The sequence below is a fragment of the Oreochromis aureus genome, linkage group 10 (assembly GCF_013358895.1).
Source record: "Oreochromis aureus strain Israel breed Guangdong linkage group 10, ZZ_aureus, whole genome shotgun sequence".
In the NCBI taxonomy this organism is placed as follows: domain Eukaryota; kingdom Metazoa; phylum Chordata; class Actinopteri; order Cichliformes; family Cichlidae; genus Oreochromis; species Oreochromis aureus.
In genome coordinates, this window is record NC_052951.1 from 3,724,608 (window position 1) to 3,747,012 (window position 22,405).

At 45.7% G+C, this 22,405-nt stretch overlaps 1 protein-coding gene across 2 annotated transcripts in view; it reads left to right on the plus strand.

The window, feature by feature from the left end:
* The first annotated feature begins 552 nt into the window (after positions 1–552).
* nrip1b (nuclear receptor interacting protein 1b) overlaps positions 553–22,405 on the plus strand; it is a 37,691-nt gene continuing 15,838 nt past the window's right edge. The window contains exon 1 of one of the 2 annotated variants that reach the window (XM_031755852.2): positions 553–864. The gene's annotated coding sequence lies outside the window, so the exon portion shown is untranslated. Of the gene's footprint in view, positions 865–21,270; positions 21,476–22,405 lie in introns of those variants that run through there. The other variant, XM_031755853.2, reaches the window with a different exon arrangement.

Genomic DNA, 22,405 nt, shown 5'->3' on the forward strand with positions numbered 1-22,405 from the left:
ATGTGATATTTAGAATCTCCATATACCGGTATCATTTCTTATTTGTTGCCAATACAAACACGGGCAGTAGGTTTTAAAGAAAACAGGCATTTTATGAAAGTTTTCAGCCAACAAATTGTTAACTTGACCTCGAAGACCTTTGTGGATGTTGGTGGAAATTTTGGATTATTAACATGACCCCACTCCACACACCTACAAAGTTTTATCAGCATTTATTCATAACTTTTTGAACATTCTTTTTTAAAGTAAGACAGAATGAGACGTAACCAAAAAGATCCCCTCCTTGGTAGGTCATTTTAGCCCAGCTCATTCTTAATAATTTAAATGATTAAATAATAATCTGCTAATTAAGCATTTCGATTGTATGTCCCTTGGTGTGAGACAAACCGTAGGCGGTGTATATGACTTAGTTTAATATAGAAAAAAACAGCGTTAAGACCATTTGCTGTACATCTAATGTTAAAAAGCGCTTCCTTCTTAGCAGAGGGAGTATGTGGGCAGCGGCGAAGGCTTGTTCCTTTAAGGGTGGTGTCAGCGGCAGGCGGAGGAGGAGGAGTGTAGCTGTCTGCGCTCACTTCTCCACAGCGAGGGGACTCCGAGAATAAACAATTTCCACAGAATACGCGCTCCACACCTCGGCTCGCTCACAGGCGCAGCATTAATTTGTAGAATTAAAAAATCATATCAAATCAAAACGAGGCTTATTAGAAATTATTTCGGACTTGATTTTTTCCTCCCTCGAAGCCTGCCTCGCCATTTCTGCTTCCTGCCAAAAGTGTCGCGACCGTTTTCATTGGATTTGCCTCCTCCTGTCGAATGATAACGATGCGCCTCTCCGGCTGACTGTGGGGTGGACGAACGCAGGTAAGGGAATCTGTACACGAGCGCACTGTCACGTCTGGACAATGTTATTATTATACTGCTGCGGGTGGAAACGTACACGGGTGCGCGTATGTCGGGCAGTGGTTAGATCGTGCGCTTTTTTTCTCTCTGTGTGTGTGTGTATGTGTGTGTTTGTGTCGGGGATCGGTAACGCTGTTTGTGTGTCGCACGGCGGCCAGGGGCGCTTATGGATGTGTCGCTGAAATCGCTGCATAAAGAAGCGGGGGATAAACCTGCCCGTGTGGCTTTCCATTTAGCCGCACAGCCGCTCAGTGACGGTAGCCAGTGCCCGTATCCTTCGGATCAGTGGCTCAAATTAGGCCCACGATAGAGGCATTTCTCTATAAATGTTTCTCCCCATTCACGCACACACCGCCTCTGAATCTCCTGAAACCCTCCTGCTAATTTTCACAGTGTATTCTGGGCTGTCAGTCTGCTTGGCAGCACGAACACCGAATGACTAATGTCACCCGTTGGCTTAATTTAATAACAGTGCGCACCGTCTTCTGCTTGGAGCACGGCAGCTGTAATGTAACGTTAGTACAGTTAATGTAGTTCATCACGTCGGGTCAAAACACTGCACAGCCCCCCATCTTGTAGTTTTAGCACCACCAAAGGGAAACGCTTCACAGTTGCACCGGTGTGTAGATTACAGTTGGCAAGTCTTAAGGGATTTTTAATGCCCCTCCGAGCTTAAAGGGTCTTATACGTTGACTCATATGTGATTGTTTCAAGGTGTTAAAAGCCACCTGTGTCCACTGGGTGTAAAAATGAATTTGGGTTGAATATTCATTGAGAAAGACTTTGCATGTGTCACTGCAGTAGCACTCAGGGGAAAGCAGGGACAGTGACACTAACCCCTGAGCATGTACAGTAAACACAGTGTAGGCGAAGGTTGTTAAAAATGTTGCAAAGCAGTGTTGCTACAACAACTTTATTACACAGTCAGAATCAAGGTAATGCTTTTTTTAATGCACTAAAAAAGGTGCGCACTTGATGTGTGGCTTAGTTGGTGATTCCCATTAATACTCGTTGTTTTTTTGCTTGTTAATTACACCACCTCTGAAAATGTTGAATGCCTTTACCCTCCCCAGGGTCCTTTGATAGAGATTAGTCTAGTCTGCAGACTAAAACACCCATCATTTCAAGTTGGTCTGTTGCAGCCTGTCACATCACCTGGCCGTCATGTCAGATGTGTTTTGATAGATCTCAAAGGCTTGGATGTTTTCTCGGCGAGAGTTTCTGAGTGGCCTTTATGTAGGTGTTCCTTTTTTTCACAAATATCTTATTGCTTCATTGGACTTTGGATCCGTGTGGAGGCAAAAGGTCAGGGGCTGAAGTTTTCTGAGAGTTACCGGAAAGAGGGCAGAGTACAAGCTGCAGTTCAGCTTCTGAAATAACCTGTTTGGATGTTGGAATATGAGGCTTTTTAAAAAAGGTTCAGTTAATTTTCTGCCTTCCACATAACTGCTTAGGCTACCAATCTAAAGTAACGCAGAGAAAAGTCAAACTTTCTTAAAGCCTTCTAAATACTGCCTGTGTCTGGGGGTCTGTCTCTTAGCCTCTCTTTTGTTGAACATTTAAGCTGCTTAATTATTTGACCTGAACTTACACAAGATGTTCAAGGTAGTTCAGCTTGTCCTCTGTTGCCACAGATAACGTAAAACCTCCACGTTTATAGCCCAACTTTTTAAGTTGTGCTTTGTGAGTGTTTGAGTGTCTGGCCTGCGTGCTGTAATTCAAAGGATCCTCTGTGTTGGACGGGGCTTGATTTGACTCTGCCATCTGCTGTTGTCCCGGGAGCTGCTGTTGAGTGATGTGCAGTAGCCTGCAACAGAACCAGAGGACATTCAAATGGCCAAATGCAAATGATGCCGAGGCTGCTCAACAGTCACAAGACTGGACTCTGAACTCTCTCCTCTCTTGTCCACTGGCTGCCTTTCATTACTGCAGAATCTTATCTGCCATCAAAACACTGCTGCCGCCGCCGCCGCTGCTGCTGCTGCTGTATGAAAGTGGCAAGTTTTGACATGAGTGTGTGTGTGTGTGTGTGTGTGTGCTCTTGCAGGTGTGTTCTGCACATCTCTTTTGCACATCGTGGAAAACACAAAGTAATTTCAGAATCCCCCTGCTTGTTGCTACTTTGTGACTTTGAATTATGTAAAGGAGAAATCGCTGTAATAAAATGTATTTTTTTTCACAGGATGACTCCACAGAGTACTTGCCCAGCCACTTACCTCTACTAGCAGCTTCCCTAACTACTGCCACTGTGCCAGCTCAAACTCTTACTGTTTGGAAATCTGTCATAGACCACAGCACGAGCACAGGGTGGACAGAAATTGAGAGTGGCGTCCGCTTTTTGATTGCTGAGATACTCGGCAGCAAGAAAAAAAAAAAGAAAAACTAATGTGCAATCTACCAGAACAAGTGTCATGCATTTACTGCAGAGTTTTTGATTTATTATAGACCTGGGAGATGCCCAGCACTTGTGTTGTTGGCCACCGAACATTGTTCAAGGGCACTTTGACAGTAGATGTGAGGAGCAGAAGTGCATTTCTCATCTACTTACAGGCCCGCGCTCTTGTCGGCCCACTGAGGATTCAAAACCAGACACCTTTGGGCCACAAACTCATTTCTCTAATTGTTTGGGCTCCATAATGCCAGCGCGGGGCGTGCATTAAACCAAATCATTTTATTGTTCCATTTATCGTTTGTTTGTTCAGCAGACACTCTTCTAATAACAATGGTCAGAAGTGCGGCTGTAACAGGAAAAAGATTTACACGTGACAGTTGTGCTGTAAATTTCACAGTCAGAATGAAACATTTATCTCTAATTAACAAGACAGAAGTCAGTGTTGTGTTCAATCAACAAGCTGAAATGATCACTTTTCTCTGATTTACTATTAAGTAGTGCTAATCTTCTCTGTCCCCTCTTCCATACAAATTCTTGCCCAGTGCCTGTGTCACAAATAAAGGTTTGCTCGATACTCCATATTTATACTTTTTCAGTCCTTTCTTGTTATGTTTACCATTTTTTAGAGAAATGCACAAACCTTACCTACACGCCAAACCCCCCCTCCAGCCTGTAATCTGTAATGACATTTCTCCTTTTTTTTTCCTGTCTTGTAATGTGATTATTTTTCATACTAAATTCAAAATCTGAGTAACTACAGCCTGAACCCCCCCCCCCCCAAAAAAAAAAAAATTAAAGGCCCAAACTGATATCAGTAAATGCAGTCTTATCTGCTGATAACTTATCGGCCGATATTCAGCTGATCTGTCAGTGCATCCCTGGCTCCGATCGTCTGTCAGTGGCTTTTACATAAGCAAATTTCTTGAAAATGATTGTAATGAGCACTAGGCTAAAATATCAGGGCTTGACTGACTAATGCATAAATACAGACTGATGGAAGCCAACAGTGCTGAATTGAAATAGACATTCAAATTACTACTGGAACACCGCTATTCTAAACCAAGCAGAAATGGGTCACGCAGATAAGCACACATAAAGATGCATGTGTGCCGTTTACTGATCGGGGTGTATTTTCAGTGCATCTTCTCCGATTTTTCTCCCCCTAGAATGCCTACACAGTCAGAAAGTGATGTGGAACTACAGAAGTTTGCTGTTGCTTTTGGAAATGACATCACCGTGGGGGCAGTTGTGGTGTCTTCCCACTTAAAAGATTTCTGCTCTCAGTCATAGCGAGCCGCTGTGTCTCATTCAGAGACAGCGCTCCTGCTTCTGTCACGAGCAGAAGGCAGCCAAAGTCAATGAGACTCATTTTGATGACAAAGCAGTAACTGCTAAACGCTGCTTTACAGCCACCGCTCCTGGATGCAGGCTGGAATGACGAAATGTGAGGAAGAAAGATGGACTCCTTCTCTGCAATCCCTGAAAGCTATACTAGCCAGAACTCATCTGTTGAATGATTCGTGCCCCCCTGCACCCACCACCGCCTCCTCCTCCCTTTTGGCTTTCGCCTTCACCTCCAACTCTCCGCCCCTCTGCCTTCACACTTCACCTTGGCCTTGGCTGCAATGACAGGCCCTTCAATTATCTCCCCCAATTGATCGCTGCTGATTGCAGTTGCCGTGAATTATTTAGACTTTGCTGAAATTACTCGCTAATCGAGGACGGAAGGCTGAAAGAGCGAGATACTACGGGTCAAATAAATTACCCACATGAAGCATCGGCCCCTTTCGAAAACAACCACCGCCGAGGCCCAGTGTGCAGATCAATGAAGCGGAGGAGGGAAACGGCATCAAGCTAGCCTGTAGTGTGGTAACATCAAGTCTCCACTGTACCACTCCTCTGGTACGTTAAGTAAAGACTGAGGAGATGTAGCGTGGAGCAGCAGACCTCCTGGGTGATGTGAGAGAAGCTGACTCTTTTCCTGGCCGGGCTGGTGCGGTCACAGCAGCGGAGCGGAGTGGAACTGACTTCCCCCTCCCTCTGCTCTCTCCCTCCATCTCTGGCTCTCTTTGCCTCTCTTGCACCTATAGCAGAGCTGCCGCCCCGGGGGCTGTAGAGGTGCAGTAGGGAGGTTTTCTCTACTCTTGTGGTGAGTGTGCAGCCAGGATGCTGCTGCAGTCAGATGAGGGGGGGAAAGTGCTTCGACACAAGCAGGCCAGTGTCACAGGCGTGTCAGAGTGGGCAGGCTGCAAAAGGGAATGAGGACAGATGCTCATAGACGGCAGGCATGCCCAGCCTGCGTGCGTGCACGTGATGGAGGATGTCTGCCGTGTTGTCCTGCAGTGGCATAAACAGCATAATGCCAGTAGATGCTTGTCTGTGTGTTTGCAGCTTTTGTTAGAATTGTCTAGCTGCAACAGTCGGAGGATGGATGTAATTAAGTCTGTGATAATCCCGAGCATCACAGCAAACGTGGATTCACTCGAGCGTGTGCGGTGACTCAAACAAAACACTTTCTGACAGGCATCTTGTGCACTAAATGCTATTTATGCGACCTCCCCATGTGTTGTAGCGAAGCCCCCCCCCCCCGGGGTGGTGGAAGAAACCTGAGGGTTGAGGGCTAGAACGATGGGTCACAGAGTCCAGTGACTGAGGTCAACTGTTCTTCAACTGTGTCTTATTTTAAGCAGGTTATGTGGCAGGACTACAGGGGAGAAGCTGGGGCTAAGTGAAAATGCCACTCATTCCTGAAGAGTCCCTGGCCTCGTCAAGGTTAGTGCCTTGTCTTTGTAAGTTGAGGGATTGATGCATGAGCCTGTCTGGCGCTGAATTCAAAGTCCAAGGCTGTCACAAGCAGCAACCCACCCTCCCGTCTACCCTCTCTTTTTTTTTGCAGGCTATCACAGGGCCCTGTCCTTCCTAACTTCTTAGCAGCCTGTCCTTTTGGGAACCTTGAGCAGCCCAGGCAAGGACACAGCGTCTGGTGCAGTAAGCCTGTGCAGAGGGGGAGGCTTTACGTAACGTTCTGCTTTAAACATGGGTGTATGACTTCCCTGACACGGAGCAGTGCGGTGCAGAGCTCCACAGCTCACAGCACACGTCCCCTTGGCACCCCTGGACGGGGGGTGGGGGGGCGGGCAGAGAGATCCCTGCAACTTAATTATATCTTTCTCTTTTAAAAGCTTTCGTTTGAAATTAAATTTTCCCAGGCAATTAACTAAAGAGGAGTTTTCAGAATTTATGAATGAATGATGGATATATTGCACAGCACAGTGGAGGGGTGGGGCGGGGGGTGAGTGGTGGCGGTGGAGGAGGAGAGAGGGAGCAGGGCATACATATATATACTATAAGCTCTGAGCTTGTGTTTCCAGATTGAGGCTTTGTTAAACTTTTGTTGTATCCGGGAGCAACGGCTGGACACCGTCAGCCCAACGACACCTCCCCTGCAGGGCGGTGTTGTCACCCAGCGAGCATTCACACACGTTGCTTGGTTCCTGCTGGAGGAAAATGCATCATCTGGGGTTTCCCCGCTTCCTTATTCAGTCAGACCCACACCTTATGAAAGATGGCTATATCTCGCTTAATAACGTTGCACACCTCTAACCCTTGTTTGGCTTGAACTGTAATTGTGTAACTTTTTGGCTTCTAGTGATGAGCTGAATTGTTGCTGAGCAACAAGAGACCTGTGCGGGTGGCCGTGGAGAGTCGAGCTGTGCGAGTTCAGATAGATCTGCAGCACATTATCTGTCTTTTTTTTTTCTTTTTTAAATAGAGGAATGTCAAAAAATTTCCCTTGAAACACTCAGTGTCTTGCATGCAATTCCAAGGTAGATATTTGTCATTCATCCAAGATAATATTCCATTAGAGCTGCGTGGAGAGCAGCCTTCTAATGGCTTGGACATTACAGATTCCCTTCGGTCCATTTAAAAATTGTCAGCGAAGAGAAATGATTCATTGCACTTTCAATAAATATCTTTTTAACAGAACGTGGCTAAATAGGTGGTACACAGCTAAATGAGAAACGAATGCATGCCCATGCCGCAAAGGAAGGGCTGAGGACATTTGGCATAACCCCAGCCTCCCTCCTTCACTCACAGTTGTCTCTAGAATTTCAGAAACATGCCGTCCTTTTGTGAACCTTCAGCCCACTTGTAAATCCATTAGCGAGGTGACGTTATTCACTGTAGTCCTCACTACAGCCGGGTAAACAGACCGAGAGACTGGGATTCAGCAGCACAGCTTTCTCATAACTGTGTTAGAAGGCTTCCAGTGGTAGAGAGGCCATTTGAGAGGAGATGGAAAGCACTGGGCTGATGACTGGAGGCAGCCATATGACCTATTACTTAGGGAAAATGGACTGGTGACCAGAAGATTGCTGGCTCATACACTGCTCACCCTCTGCCCTTGAGCAAAGGTAATTAACCTGGATTCCTCCAGTAAATATCCAGCAGTAGAAATGGAAAGAGATGTGCAAGAGTGATAATCGTGTAAGTGACTTTGAATAAAAGTGTCCACTAAGCAGGAAGATTAATACAGCTAATAGAATCATAACTTGTGTTTTCGAGTTGTCAAGGACCCAGGACTGCTGAACATGTAGTCATTCCTCCTCCCCTCTCTATTTGTGCACTCTTCCATAACACACACACACACGCACGCACATTCACATTCACAGACTTCTCTCTTTTCCTTTGGCATTAGGGCTAGAACATGACCTTGACCTGATTGCTGAGGAGGCTCTTTAAGTAACTCTCCAGAAGGAGATCCAATCATGTGACACCCTTCACCCAGCCTCACCCCCTGTCCTCTCTCCCAACCTTGTATGTCTACCAGGATGAGGGGGCGGAGACGCTCGCTACAGGCATGTGTGTCGCCGCGGGGGCCGTCGTTCAGTTTGGTAATCGCTCCCAAGGTCAAACGGGGTCGAGGTTGTGTCAGACCCAGCAGTGCGGCTCCAGTGAGCCTTTATCTGAATTTGAGAATGGCTACTACAAGTTTCCACTCTGACTGTGCTGACGAAAGGAGCAGGTTTAGTCATCTACTCGATTCTCAATCACTGATACCAGCATATGTCAGGGAAAGGTCGTTTCATGTCCAGAGTGATTCATGTCCAGAGCGAGCTGGCTGCTAGGATGTGTGTTATTGCAGTTGCCTTCCCTCACTCCCCACAGCTGCCCCGCTGTTTTAAACCACGCTGGCTCACTGTCTCACTTTAGAGCATGCTCCTGTCTCTGCTTCAGAGTATTTTTATGCTCAAATGTTAACATATCTGGCCCCTGGATACGTTTACCATATGGCTGTGTAAATAGGGATCCCAGCCCACTTTGTTAAAGCTGCTTTAATAAACCTTAGGCAAATGACATGGGGTCCCCCCCCCAGAAACTTGTCTTGATATTACGCTGGGAGAACTGGACAGTCAACGAGAGCCACTGTTTCTCAGGCTAATTGGGACCTGTTACGATGCTGAGTTTCAATGTTGTGTGTGTGTGGTGACAGAAAATGGGACTCTTATTTATTCCTTAAATTCCAGGATGCTTTTGTATCAGGAGCAACTTGGTTCTTTCAGAGATAACTGATATCACGATATTTCATTAAATGAGTCCTAAATTTAGGATCAAAATGCAAAAAGAATGAATCCGGGCAGCATCTACATTTATATGATGATTTGTTTACCTGTCTACCCACGATATGAGCGTGAATGCTGCTTCAGTGGCACCTGGTATCTGTGGCAGCTTTACGAAGAGCCAACGACTAATTTTCCTGTCTTGTTTTCATGACAGGAACGTACTCTTCCTCCTTCTTCTCTGCGGAGCTCATTCTCATCTGTTTGTGCCTCTCATCTCGCTCATTATTAGAAAGCAGACTGTGGCATACCATATTCTAACTGATCCCCTTACAGGAGCGAGTTGGGTGTTATACAAGACTGTGTTCATTAGCTCCTTTATGGCTGCATGTAGTTCTGGTTTTTTACTGTCACAGTGGTGGGTGTTCATATTAAACATGGCTTCATGGCATATGTGATCCCTATGAGCCAAAGGTTTGGGATTATCGCTGCTCTATTTGTTCTGTTTCAAACCTTTTTTTCTACTCTTGGCTCTGTTTGATGTCACTATATGGTTTACGAGGGGCAGCCAATCAGAAGAAAGTTCACCTAAAGTGTGCCTGATCGTAAAAGGAGCTGAAGCGGCTTTTTGAGACAGCAGAGCTGAACTGAGTGGCTGCACCGAGGCCAAGAAATAAGGATTATTTTAAACTGTAAATCATGCAAATCTACTCAAGTGAAGTCCACAAATAAAACTTTGAGTTTAGACATTAGCCAAATTAGTCCCCTTTAAGTGCACCAGATAATACCCATCGGCAAATAGTTTATGCCACTGGAAGAAAAGTGAGAATGTTTATCCAAAATAACCAAAAAATATGAATAGGTTTACTTTTCATACATGGTGTAGTAATCTCTACTCCAAGTAAATATTGGTTGTCAGAACCATTTTTCTTTGTACCTGCATCAGGGTCTTCCACCTGTCTAAGGGCCAAACAGTCTGCTGCAGCAACAGCCAATATGTCGACTAATATCTGCGCATCAGCAAATGAGAAAATGCTGATATTTACCTGTTGTCAGTTTTGGCCAGTAATTTTGAAATCAAGATTTTGAAATGAAGATAAAATGAAAACATCAAAATTAATAGAAAAAAATATCAATTTTGGTATTGATATTGGCTGTTTGCATCAGCATCTATGTGTCCTCGGTATTTTGAGATGCATAATTTCTTCTTTTAAAGTTAACTTTAGCGTATGAATAATACTTTTTAAAAATTTGGATAAAAAGTGAAAATTAGAAATCAGCACTTGTTTGTATTTTTTAATCACAGATAACCCCCAGCCCCCACCACCCAGTGGGCCTCCCCTGCAGTCCCAACTGCTCAGAAGCTTTCTTGATTAAGTGCAGGGAGTTCGCTTGTTAGGAGCAACTTAAATTAAGGCGATCACCCGCCAGGATGTGACATTTTAAAATCAGACATCAGCCGCCACCCGCCTGACACGCTTTTAGCTCACGTACACACAAGACAAACCTGTAGCTTGTATAATTCGGTTGATTGTTTACAGCATCAGCCAATCGGAGGTGTTCTTCACCTGTAACTGTGTTATGTAGAATAAAACAAGTGTCACCAACTTATATGCCATTAAACAGGGAGCGTTTGGACTGTTAAAGCAACAGTCAAGCTTTTGTAACGTGTGTGATGGGTTTTTTTTCCACACACACACACACACCTAGCGTTATCACTGAGGAGCTGTGTGCTTGTGTAACTTTGTTTACACGTCTAGGGCCAGCGCTGGCACAAGAGCCAGACGAATGTGGTTTATCCAGGGCCTCTTTCTGTCTAAGCCACCTTCCCCTTCCATTCAGTGTTGACCTCACGAAGAGGCAGGGCTTGACCTACATCCACCCACTTAGCTAGAACCTCCACCAACCCCCGTTGAATAAAGAGACCTGACACCCGATTCTGCTTTTTTTCTCCTTTTTTTCCAACAGCCATTTGCTCTCTGGTCATATTTGGTGCACTTAGAGGGATACAGCACAGCTCTGCTGTTTTTGCAGCATTTCTGGCAGCATGGGAAAGTGGAGCAGCGTTCTTCATAGCTTGTCTCTGAGGCACCAACATGTCTGTGTGCACTAGGTCACCATTAGCACGCAGGGGCTTAGCACCAAGCTGGTGAGAGTTTAGTGGCAGGTCAACCCTCCTCTGGTTTTTAAAAGTGTCAAACTGTGGCTGATGCAAATGAGTACACGCGAAACACATGTCGTCACTAGCATCTGGCGGGCCTAATATTCTAGCGTGGGCACACTGTGACGCCGGGGTGCCAGCATAAGGCACGCTAATGTCAGGAGAGCTATTCGACAGTCTATTTGTAAGAGATTTGTGTAACCAAATGCTCTGCAAGTCATCCTGTGGTTTTAAAAGGCCTAACGTGTAAAATGCACGGTAACAAGTGGCTTACTGCAGCAATAAAAACGAAGTGGAACACTATCATTCAAACTGAACTGTTCAGTAAGTCGCTTTAAAGGTTTTTAAAGGTAATTGTCAGTTTGCCTCCTACAAATATAGGTCTCGAGGAGAAGCTAAGCTAAAAGGTTGCTAAGCTACAGCAAGTAGTGACTGATGATTGGTGATTTATTTATTTATTTTTTGACAGGTGCATTCATATTTAAATCAACAGCAAAAAACCGTGTGCTTTGGCGAGATATTTCACTGTGGCTTCAAGCAGGAATCAACACTGAAAACGCAGCGAGTCCCACAACAAACGTTTCTAAATGAATGAAACTCTCAGCTGTTCTTCACTAACCTCAGAGAGAGAGGGAGAGAGTCATGATGTACTGCGGGTGCAGCTTGCTGAGGACTGCATGAGAGGACCATGCATGTGATCTCAGAAATCTTATGAGCTGGGCTAACTGGCGGAGACATTCAGAGAGCATGCTACCAGGCATTAAGGCAGCTCCTGGCTTCAGCTAGCCTTCTAGTAAAGCCACCCACCACCCCGGGAAAAATTTTTTTAGGCTGTATGACAGGTCATCCTTTCATGGGTGTCAAATGACTGCAAAGTAGCTCGTGTGCGTCTGCGTTTAAATAAGGCAAAGGGTTCCTATTTAGTATTCCCAGTAAGACGGGAGATAATGGCCACCTGGAAGAGGAGAGGTAGAAGTGGAAAGGGGGAATGGTAGAGGCCTGTAGATGTATTTAACCTCAGGAGCAGTTGTTGTTTCAAGGCGTGGGAGGGTTTTTTGCCAAACATGCAGCAGGCCAGCTGATAACGGTCGGCTGTAATCCAAAGGCCGCCAGAATGTGGGGAATGATCAGAGAGAAGTCTGAGCCTGTCTTTTTAACTTCTTTTATTCCTTTGTTTCCCTCTCTCTCTCTCTCTCTCTATCTTTCGCCCTCACCCTTTCACTGTCTCCCTCGATCATGCTCTGCAGAACTCCTTGCACGACGTTAGGGAGGGGAGAGAAAAGAGAAGAAAAAAAAGAAGAAAAGTGGGTCAGGGCGACCTATTTTTTTTTCCCACAGTTCACGAAGGCAGAGGGTGGTGGTGTTATCGTCAGTTAGACGAGGAGCAGGGCCTGATGGGGAGGCAGGGCCTTGTCGCGAGACGCAGCCACTCAGAACTGGGTCAGCAGCAGAGGCTATGTCTTGTAAACGGCTTGTCATACCGGGGAGAAAAGCTGCAAATGAACCATAGATTATACGCCCCAAGCTGAGCGCTGAGGTCTCTCCTCACTCCCCAGCCCCACACTTCAAAAAACACACACACACACACACATGCGCGTATAGTATAAGTCTTACAGTAGTGCACGAGTCTCTAAAGTACTGCCACCTCCTATAAGTTCCTCTCTTCCCCTCTCAGTCTCCAGTAATAGCGTTTGATTTCTGCAGTCAGACCTGTCAGGCTCAAAGCCCGAGCCACACACGCTTTTAAGCAAAGGCTCTTTTCTGGTTCTTTTCTCTGACATACGGGCTGCTGTTTGCTAAATATAGCCTGCCTTCTCCAGGATTTTCTTGACTTTATTCGGGTCAGGTTATTTACTGTACCGAGTTCAACTGTGGTTTAGAGGAGCAGCGCACATGCTTGTTCAGCTGGACTGACATGGTTGTCAAGCATGGCTGCAATTTCTCCTAACTACAGGTTAATTTTTAAGACGCTCGAATTAGGGTTCGGTCAATTTTGCTCGTGCTGATTGTTGGCAAAAGGACCCAGTGTGGCAGAGAAAGGGACTAGCCGCAGTAAGCATGTGTTTTTGATATCGATCCTACACGTTGCTTGTTATTTCATAGCCTTTGTGTCTTCCCGCTGTGCCTCAGACAGACAAAGCGGGATAAACACTGGGCTTGATCTCCTCCTCGCAAATAATTGCCGCGGTTGTCGTACTGAGCTAAGACCTTTAGGACTGAAAATCGGGGTTTCATTCTGGCGTCGGGGCCTGCTTATGGAGCAATGCAATTTTCAGGCAGTAGAGCTCACTCATATTTCACTATGTGGAACAAATCTGCCTGTAATGAATCTCTCAGGACACTGTGGTGCCTCCACAAACGAGTCTGTTTTTTTGGCTCTTCTGGAGTTAGGGGGGAGGGAGGGAGGGGTGCAGGGGGAATCTATAGTGGGCCTTTTAATATTTCAGCACATCCATCTCCCTGATATGAAAAAAAAAATCTGTTTTCTTTGCCTGTATCAGTCCTGGCTAATGTTAATCTTATTGGTTTCGCTCTCTGTAAAAACAGCCTTATTAGCAGAGGTGTCACACTAACAAACATAACATAATATCCCGAGGTGGGGCTAAACATGGCGGGGGATTGGATTAGCAGGAAAGACTCTGTGTTAGTCCGCACATGCAGCTCCCCTCTGTGGCTCCCGAGCTCTTTCTGCCGCTGCCGGGAAGCAGACCTGCCTAATGTTATTCTTAGCCCCAGAACTTCGTGTCTCTGCGCGAAAGCCCCTTAACAGTAATCGAGGAGAGCGCTTGTGGCTCATGTCGCTCAACAACAACCTCTGAGGGCGTGTGTGCGTGGCCCCGTCTGTTTTTCTACGTGTGTGTTTGTGTGTGTGAAGGTGAGACACGCTGAGCAGTAAACCAGTCGGAACCAGTGCTCGGCCAATATAGCCGGTGTTTCCTTTTTTTCTTTTTCTTTTTGGTGATAGGGAGCCACCACATTGCCTTTAGCAGATGGTTTCCAGCAGGCCTGCATATGACATGTGATAATATTACAGTTTTGAAAGGTCAGGCATGAAGAGAACCAGTAGGAGGGCTAGAAGGAGGGCCTGTCCTCTGTGCACACACTGTTCTGCAGCGTATTAGTGTTACATTCAAGAGAAATGTCCTTTTATGAATTTCCAGCTCAGTATTGAACATACTGCCTGTAACGGGGCGATGCAAATATTTACAGTATCACTTGAACCTTGGTGGCCTGAGTCTCCGTCGCAGGGAGGGTGGCCCAGTGTTTACTGCTGATTTAAAAAAAAAAAAAATCTCCTTTGTGCTTTACAGTAGACTTACTCAGCTCTCGGGCAATTGCAAGAGTTGGACAGCGCAGAGTCAGACTTTGGACTGTGGACTGTGGTGTTTACTTTAGAAAATCAGAGGTCCTCACTGGGACCCAGCAGGTCATCATCAACCTGTCAAAACACTGGTTCTGATTCACCGCCCCCTCTCTCGAGGCCCGAGATCCTTGATTGGTCATTAAGCTGGCACTTGTTCCCGAAACAGAGGCCGGGATATTTGTTTTGAAGCTATGGGTCACCATGTGTGCTAAAGGCTCAGAGCAGAGCCAGGAGGGGAACGGTCTGGAATTTCCATATACGTAAACAACACCTCTGGAGTGGATGGCAGTCTCATCACACAGGTGTATTCCATAAAGCAACCCTTCACCCTTCACCCACACAGACACACACACACCCTTCTCCAAACCCCTTTCCTGAAATGGCACGGGGCTTGTGCATGGAGGAGGAGGAGGAGGTTTAAAAATAAATCTGCGCAGGGCCGGTCAGACATTTTGAAATTCTGTTTCTATCTCCGTCTGATAGAGAGGTTAAAGATACAGCATCCTGATAAATCTCTTCCCACCAGGGGGAACAGATAAGGAGTGGCGTAGATTGAATAAAAGAGCTGAGGAGAAAGGGGGAGGATAGGTGTGGGGGGGCAGGAGGAGGAGGGCTGAGATGTCTATCAGGCCGCATGAAGGGTTTTTTTTCTCCCCCCGTTTTTTTTTTTTTTTTGTCTTGCAGATCCAGTTCAAGGGCGCCCGCAGGCGAGGCAGCTCTCGCTCTTGCCGTGCCAACGCTGCTGCTCAAGGTCATATGAGCCAGCCCTGTGACATTAAAGAGGAACAGGAAAGGGGGCTGGAAAGGAGGGGGGGCGGGTGCAAAAACCATCATCCACAGACAAGCACACACAGTCGCATGTGACTTGAGTTGTAAGAGGGGTGAAAAAGTAGCCTTTATTAACTCTTTTGAGTCTTTCCTGTGACTTTCTGTGCCGGTGTCTGGGTCTACAGTGGATTTTGTGAGGGCAAGAGCTTTTTAAGGGCAGTAATGAGAGTGTCTTATTCTCTCTGCACAGAGCCAAGAGATGCTTGGCTAACTGCTTTGTAGTTGCCAGCCACACATACAGGCAGGGTTTGTGTGTGTGTGTGTGTGTGAAAGAGAGGAGGGGGAGAGAGAGGAGAAGATGGAAGAGAGAAGAGTCACTGTGATAAACCTCGGGGGAGGGAGGTAGAGAAGAGAAAAGGGGTCTCAAAGTTATTTAAAGGGACAGGGAACCAATGGCAAGTGCCCTTCAGTTCTGAGTTTGAGCTGAAAGGTAGTCTTAGCATTTGTGAATCTAACCTGCAAAGAGCGCACGCTGCTGTCCGGGCTAAGTATAGTGCACCGGCAGGTGGTTTCAGATGGGAAGTAGCGTTGCGGTGGCACATCCAGGAGTTTCATGCTTTTAACTGTTGCTCTTATTCCAAATTAAACTGTTTTCCAGCTGCAGCTAAGCACCTGCAATCTGAATAATTACTCAGCAGTTTAATGTAAAAAAAACTAGGCTATCCTTCAGAATCCGGCAGGTTCCTAAAGTGCTCCTTTCAACATCAGTGTTTGGAGTTTTGAGTGTGACGAGTTTGAAATATAGGTGTAGTCAGGTCAGGGGAAAATGTGACAACAGGCCGTGGCCGTTTGACACTACGGTGTCAGAGACAGAGGTGTCAGAAAAATTAATGGCGACTTCTTCAATGGGAATGTTATCATGACACAAATGACATAAAACTGTTAGCATGTGTGTGCGTAACTGTATAACATGATACAGGAAAAGTGTAGCTCTCTCTTGTTTATATTTAATGTAGTCGAGCCTGGAAGCTATATTACTCCTTAGATATTACCAGTAAATAGTGGTCTGCTGAAGACATGTAATCATCCACGTGCCCAGTGTCCATTATGCACTTGGATATGAAATTTTATTACATTTAGAGATGACTTCTTCACATACTGTGGTGCAACAGTTCTGAGCTAATTCATGCTAACTGATGCTTCCAGCCAAGATTTGCGCTTAAAAAATGCCATCAGAACTTGCATTTTTGGGCCTCTCTCACCTGTTTCCCAACAGGTGAGTGATTTAACATAATCTACATTATGGTATTTATTTATTATCTGTTTGTTCTTTGCTTCACGTCCACATTACCGTAGTCAAAAAATGCACAATGTTGTCTCAATATCTCTTGATATTATTGCATGATATCGAATATTAGCAATAATGCTGTCATTCCTCTGTAACTCTGCGTTCTGTGTTACCTTTTATGGCAAATTAATCAAAGTCAAAATCCATGTACATGGAGGTGGAGGGGATCTTCACTGTAAAAACATACAAAGAGCAGCTACATTATCATATCTGCATTACTGCCACAATATCAGGCTTTGATTTTAAAATGACACAGTTATCCTGACACCTCTGTCCTGGGTAGATCCTAGGTTTCTGTTTGCAATAATAAACGCGGTCTTCCTTTTGGTACACGTCTTGCTGTCATAATAACCAAAGAGAACATTAGTGAGTGTCATTAATAGAGTGTGTGTGTGTGGGAGTGGGTAGGGGGGTATTGTAGTATCTATAGGCTCACCAGCTCATGTGCTGCTTGTTTACACTGTCATCATGTGTTCGCTGGTCAATCAGGTATCGGTTTGCGGCGCCAATTACGCTGTGTGAGAATATGGCCTTGTCCTACAATAGCACACAGCTGTACATATCAGGATTTCACTTAGGGCAGCGGGCTCGTGGTTGACTTAAGCCTGAGGATCTGGGTTCAAGTCCTTGTTTTTGGCACGATGCTACGCTGATTTGTCCTGGGGCCCTATTACGTAGCTGACCTCTGACCTCCCTGTGACAGGAAAATGTGGGGAGGATTTCACTCATTAAAGACTCACATGATGAACAGAATCCATTTAGCGTATTATTCTATGCAATTTAGCTTCAAGAGAGTATATTTTGCTCCTGAGCTAGTCCATCTATCGCCTCCTCATCTGTTATTTTACACCAATATACAACTATTGGAAAAGAAGTACAAGGTGAATGTAATGGAGAATGATTTTTGGACGGAGATAAGGCTATGTTTTCTGGAACAGAACTAATAGCCCCACTATCATCTAAATTTCCTTGTAGATGTAAAAGTACAGGCAGACATTGTATGAGTCCACAAAGTCAGTCTCCCGGGCCGCTAATGGAGCTGCTTCAGGCTATGCATCAATATGACATCACAGATTACAATCTTTAGACTTTGGGAGCACTTTAGGTACTTTCAGTGCTGGAAGAACGCAGGAAGAACTGGCCGACAAAACACTGAGTCATTATAATAACAATCACAGAGATGGGTGGAGCTGTGCAGTGATACGGCCTGACAGAAATTACTAAAGTATACCCACGGGGACTTGTAGTGAGTCTGCTGGGCTTCATAGAGATTTTGCAGTGACATTAATAGTGGACTCTTTAGTCTCATTTGGTACCATTGTGTTGTTTCTGGAATGATCCAAGATGCAGGCAAACAAATCTTTTTCATTATTACAAAATGCAGAATGTAAGGAGATCTGGAGTCGGTGTGTGGTACGTTCTAAAACTATTTCTGTCGCACAAATATCTTTTGGGGTTGCGTCAGGAAAGGCATCCAGTGTAAAACTCACATCAAACATGTGGATCCTTTGGCACAAGGAAAGTAACTTTTAATAACACATACCAGATTCGTGTTGCTTCTTTAGAATGGTTACTTAATTGCTTCTGATTATTCAGAAGCAAAAGGCATGAAAAACATACAACTCCAAATCCTAATTTATGAGTAGCCAGCAGCTGATGTGGCTTCTCCTGCAGCTACACAGTGTCCAGTTGTACTTAGCAGGGTTGGAATAGCTCTGAAACCATGATGCAAAACTCAGTGATGTTGTAGTTGTAGCAATACTGTTTTCCCGCACTGTGATATCCATGTAGGGCTATTAATGTTAAAGCATGCTAGCCTGTCAAAAGCTGTAATGTTTGAAGCTCTTCAGGCTGAACTTGTAATAACTCATGGACTCCAATCGTGATCCAGTGGCCTCTGGTAAAAAAGTCCCCCAGTTTGGTTCAAGTCAGTTACTTTTCCACATAAGGCCAGGTAGGTTTGGATAGCCCGTTTCCCTTAATAAATGAAATGTATCAATTAAAAACTAGAAAGTCATTGTTTTTTTGTTTTTTTCTGTTTTTACCAACTCGGGTTATCGTTGTCTAATATTAAAGTTAGTTTGATCATCTGAATCATTTAAGTGTGAGAAATATGCAAGAAAATAAGAAGTCAGGAAGGGGCAAATACTTCACAGCATTGTATGACATCTAGCTTAAGTCCCCGTGAACTGTACTCTCTACTCAGACAGGATTTACTGGATAAGTGTCCCTCACACTTGTGACGCAATCCTTTTTAACCACTCAAAGCTGGATTTGAAGCTCTACTGAACCCTGCTGAACTTTGACATTTTAAGGTATTACTAAGGAAGATGCAAGTACGGAAAGAGCCTCCTCTCACCAACTAAGAATCCCTCTGTGCCCTAGACCCGAGGCTCGATCACACCTGTTCATCACCCAGCTGGCATAGTACCATTTTGACTCTTTCTTTTGATTAAACGAAAAAGCATTTAGACTAAACAATCAATAGGTACAGGCTTGAGTCTGGAATCGCTCTGGCATAAATCTTCCTGCTGCCTGGCGTGGAGTCGTCTCTGTATCATTTTTGCTGATTAGTTTTCCCATTACTCAAAACAGACGCGTTTGCTGGTGATGAATGATCCAATTATGGGATATTTGTCACCCATTTGATATCTGCTGCTAGTCTGTGACTGTAAAGAATTTCAGTGTAACTCTACCTGCTCAAACCTACAGTCCACCGTGGGGTTAGTGTCGACCGGCCTTTGGATTTTTTTTTTTTAACAGCCAATTGGCTTTTAGCCAATGATTATCTCTTGGGGGGTTATTTTTTTTTAATTTCCCAAGGAGCATCTAACCACTTCTCCCCGATCATCTCATTAATTTTGTGGTTACACATAAAAGCAATACTCAAGAGTGTTTTCAGCACTTTTGTCATTTTAAGATTTCTAGCATCTCTTCTTTTCTAAAGTCTGCCCCCCCCCCATCACCACTGACATACTTCAGACAGCAGTCCTACATGTCTAAACTGAAGTTGACCTCGTCCAACTGCTACACACACACACACACACACACACACACACACACACACACACACTCCCAAACAATACACAGACACTCACAGCTGAAAGGATTCATGTACACTCCCCCACCACACCCCTGTGTCTGTGGACAGTAGGCTGATTCTGCAGCCTCCCTCCCTCTCGGGCTCTCTCTCCTGCTCTGCTGTGTTGAGCTGTGTGTGTGTGTGACAGCTGCTTAATTGGGCATTCTCCCCTCGTCGGAGAGCCTCCTTTCTCTCTCTCTCTCTCTCTCTCCTCCAGCTTGGGCCGGGGCTGCTGACGAATGGCAGCGGATTACAGATGAGGACACGGTGACCCACCTGACCTTGCTGCACAGCCGCGGGGGTGGGGTAGTGGTGGTGATGGGGAAGGGAGGGAAGAGGGGGGAGCAGTGAGAGCTAGCGATGGGGCTGACAGGGTACTGCAGAGAGGCAGAGGTGGTGGCAATGGGCATGGGTGCTGTAGTGGGGGAGGGGGAGGGTGGTGGGTACCCATGCCAGGTCAGGGAAGATGAGGTCGCACGAAGGTGGGTGATATATCGGCACAAGGGGGGGGGGGTGCATTTGCCAGGTGGCCAGGAGGGCAGGCGGGTGATCAGGTGAATGACAGGAGTGTCACATGACACCCTCCCCCCTTCCACCCGTGTCAGTATGTCAAGGGCACGAGCCCCTGCTGGCAACCGCCACTGCGACATTTTCCTAACACTTCTTCTCTTCTTTTTAAGTTCTTTTTTTTTGTTAATGTGTTTTTATGCGTCTATCAGGCGAGCAGCTCCTATATGACTGCTGGCTTGCCTCCACGCACCCTCGGGCCGCGATGTGGTCGGTCAAAAGGAGGCGGCGGGTCCTTGAGTGTGGTGAATTTTAATTTCAGTGCGCGCTATAGATATTTTCATCTCCCCCACCCCCACCTTCCTGCTGTGCGTGTGAGACTGCCAAGGTGAGGTTGTGTCCTCTTGTTAAGAGCGATTAATGGCACTCGTTATGTACATAATGAAATATCCCTGCTGATGCATAGGGTGGCGTTGTCTCCTCTTTTTCTGAAACACACACACCCACCCACACACCTATATATACATATATATATATACACTTCTGTGGGTGGGTGTGTGTGTGTGTGTGTGTGTGTGTAGCACAACACTGAGGATGCTTTGTTACAGCCTCCAGGCAACTCCAGCATGTGTTTGATATGGTGTAGAGACCCCTCCCCTCCCCTCTTGTTGTAAGCCATCTCCCCAAATGAAAAACGAACTGGAATTAAGGCCCTGTCAATTCGCAGTTGAGTTTGTTCCTCTTCCGCTTTAGATGCACACAACACTGCGGCTCCCTGCGTGACATGTGTTCTGAGAGATAGAGATGGGTGGCTCGCCACTGAGTCCCGTTTTGACTGGCGGAGCAAATTTAGATCTAATCTTCTTGTGTGTGTTCTTTTATAGCCCGAGAATGTTCACCTAACATCAGCTTTTAAGTTGACCTTGTTGTGTTGTTTGCTCGTCTGAGGCTCGTGTGTGCATGTGTGTTTCTAGGACAAGACACTGCTGCACTGCTGGCTTCTTTTTTTTTTTTTTCCTTTAAATTTTTGATCTTGTGCAAGTGTATGTGCACGCGCTACCACCATTCAGTGCCTGAGTCAAGCTGTGCAAGCTCTTTTAATCCCACGCCCCGGTGCACGTAGGCTTGATTAGTGGCAGCAGTTATCTGTGCAGAAGACAGCCCGCCCTCCTTTAGCATTTGGTCAGGTCTGGGGCACCAGGGGGGTTGGGGGTGTCAAGTCATGAGAAAGGTGAACAAGAAAGGAGAAAGGCAGAGGGGGCAGCAGTGGAGGAATGGCTAGAATAAGGGAAGAAACCTGATTAGTATTCTAAAGGAGCACTCCTGCCAGTGGAGCAAATTGATTACTGCACTTTACCTGTATCAGCCTCCACAGCTAAGGATGACAAGGTACGGGAGCATGATGTGTGTCTGCATTCGCCCCACAGCCACGGCACAATAGGGGTGTTAAACCCACACTAGGCAAAATGCTTTTTTGCTACCCTCTTTTTTTACTTTTTACCACCACTGGATCATCTTTTCTCAGTCACATTCAATACAGGAAACGATATGCCCGCTGCGGTTGGGTGCTAGCCTCGTCAGTCTCTCGGTCTGATTTAACAGTCAGTGATTGACTGAGGGAAGGGCATGCTTGTTTCCTGCAGGTCTTGGCCCTTTTAGGCTGCATTTAGGCTGATAATTAGCAGGTTTCTCTTAGTTACAGTAAAGGCAATTACAAAAAAAAAGAATATTTTTCTTTCTACTGCACAATTTCATCAACACGGTGTTAATGATGGGTATGGTTCTGCTTTAGAGCCCTGCTGGGTTTCATTCTGGCTACTCAATCAAGCGCTGATTACACCTGGGCTGCCAGGTGAAGGCAATTAATTGCAATTAACCTCTGCTTAGACGGAAAAGCAGCAGCAGTTTGAGGAATGACAACCAGAAAGAAAGCTTGGAGGCTTTGTTCAGGCTGCGGGGAAATCAAATTTGTTTCTCAAATCACATCTGTAGAGACAGATCGTGCAGACTGCTATTTGCAAGTGATCAGATCAGATTTGTGTGTGGTCATCACTAGCCCATTGGGATAGGTTGCTGCGGTAACAGCCGAGGGGTCAGTAACTACGAAGCTAAGGTTGGCTGTACACAAACCCCAGCAGATATACCCCTGGTGCTCTAACAGCAGCCCGAGCTCTGCGTCTGTCACTCCTGGCATGATGTATGTTGCAAATGAGAAAAAGTATTTAGTACAAATTTGTGGCTTGACCCAGCAGCGTCTAAAAGGAACGAGATTTGTTGTATATTTTTCTTTTTTTTTAAAATTTGTTGTCGAAGTGCACA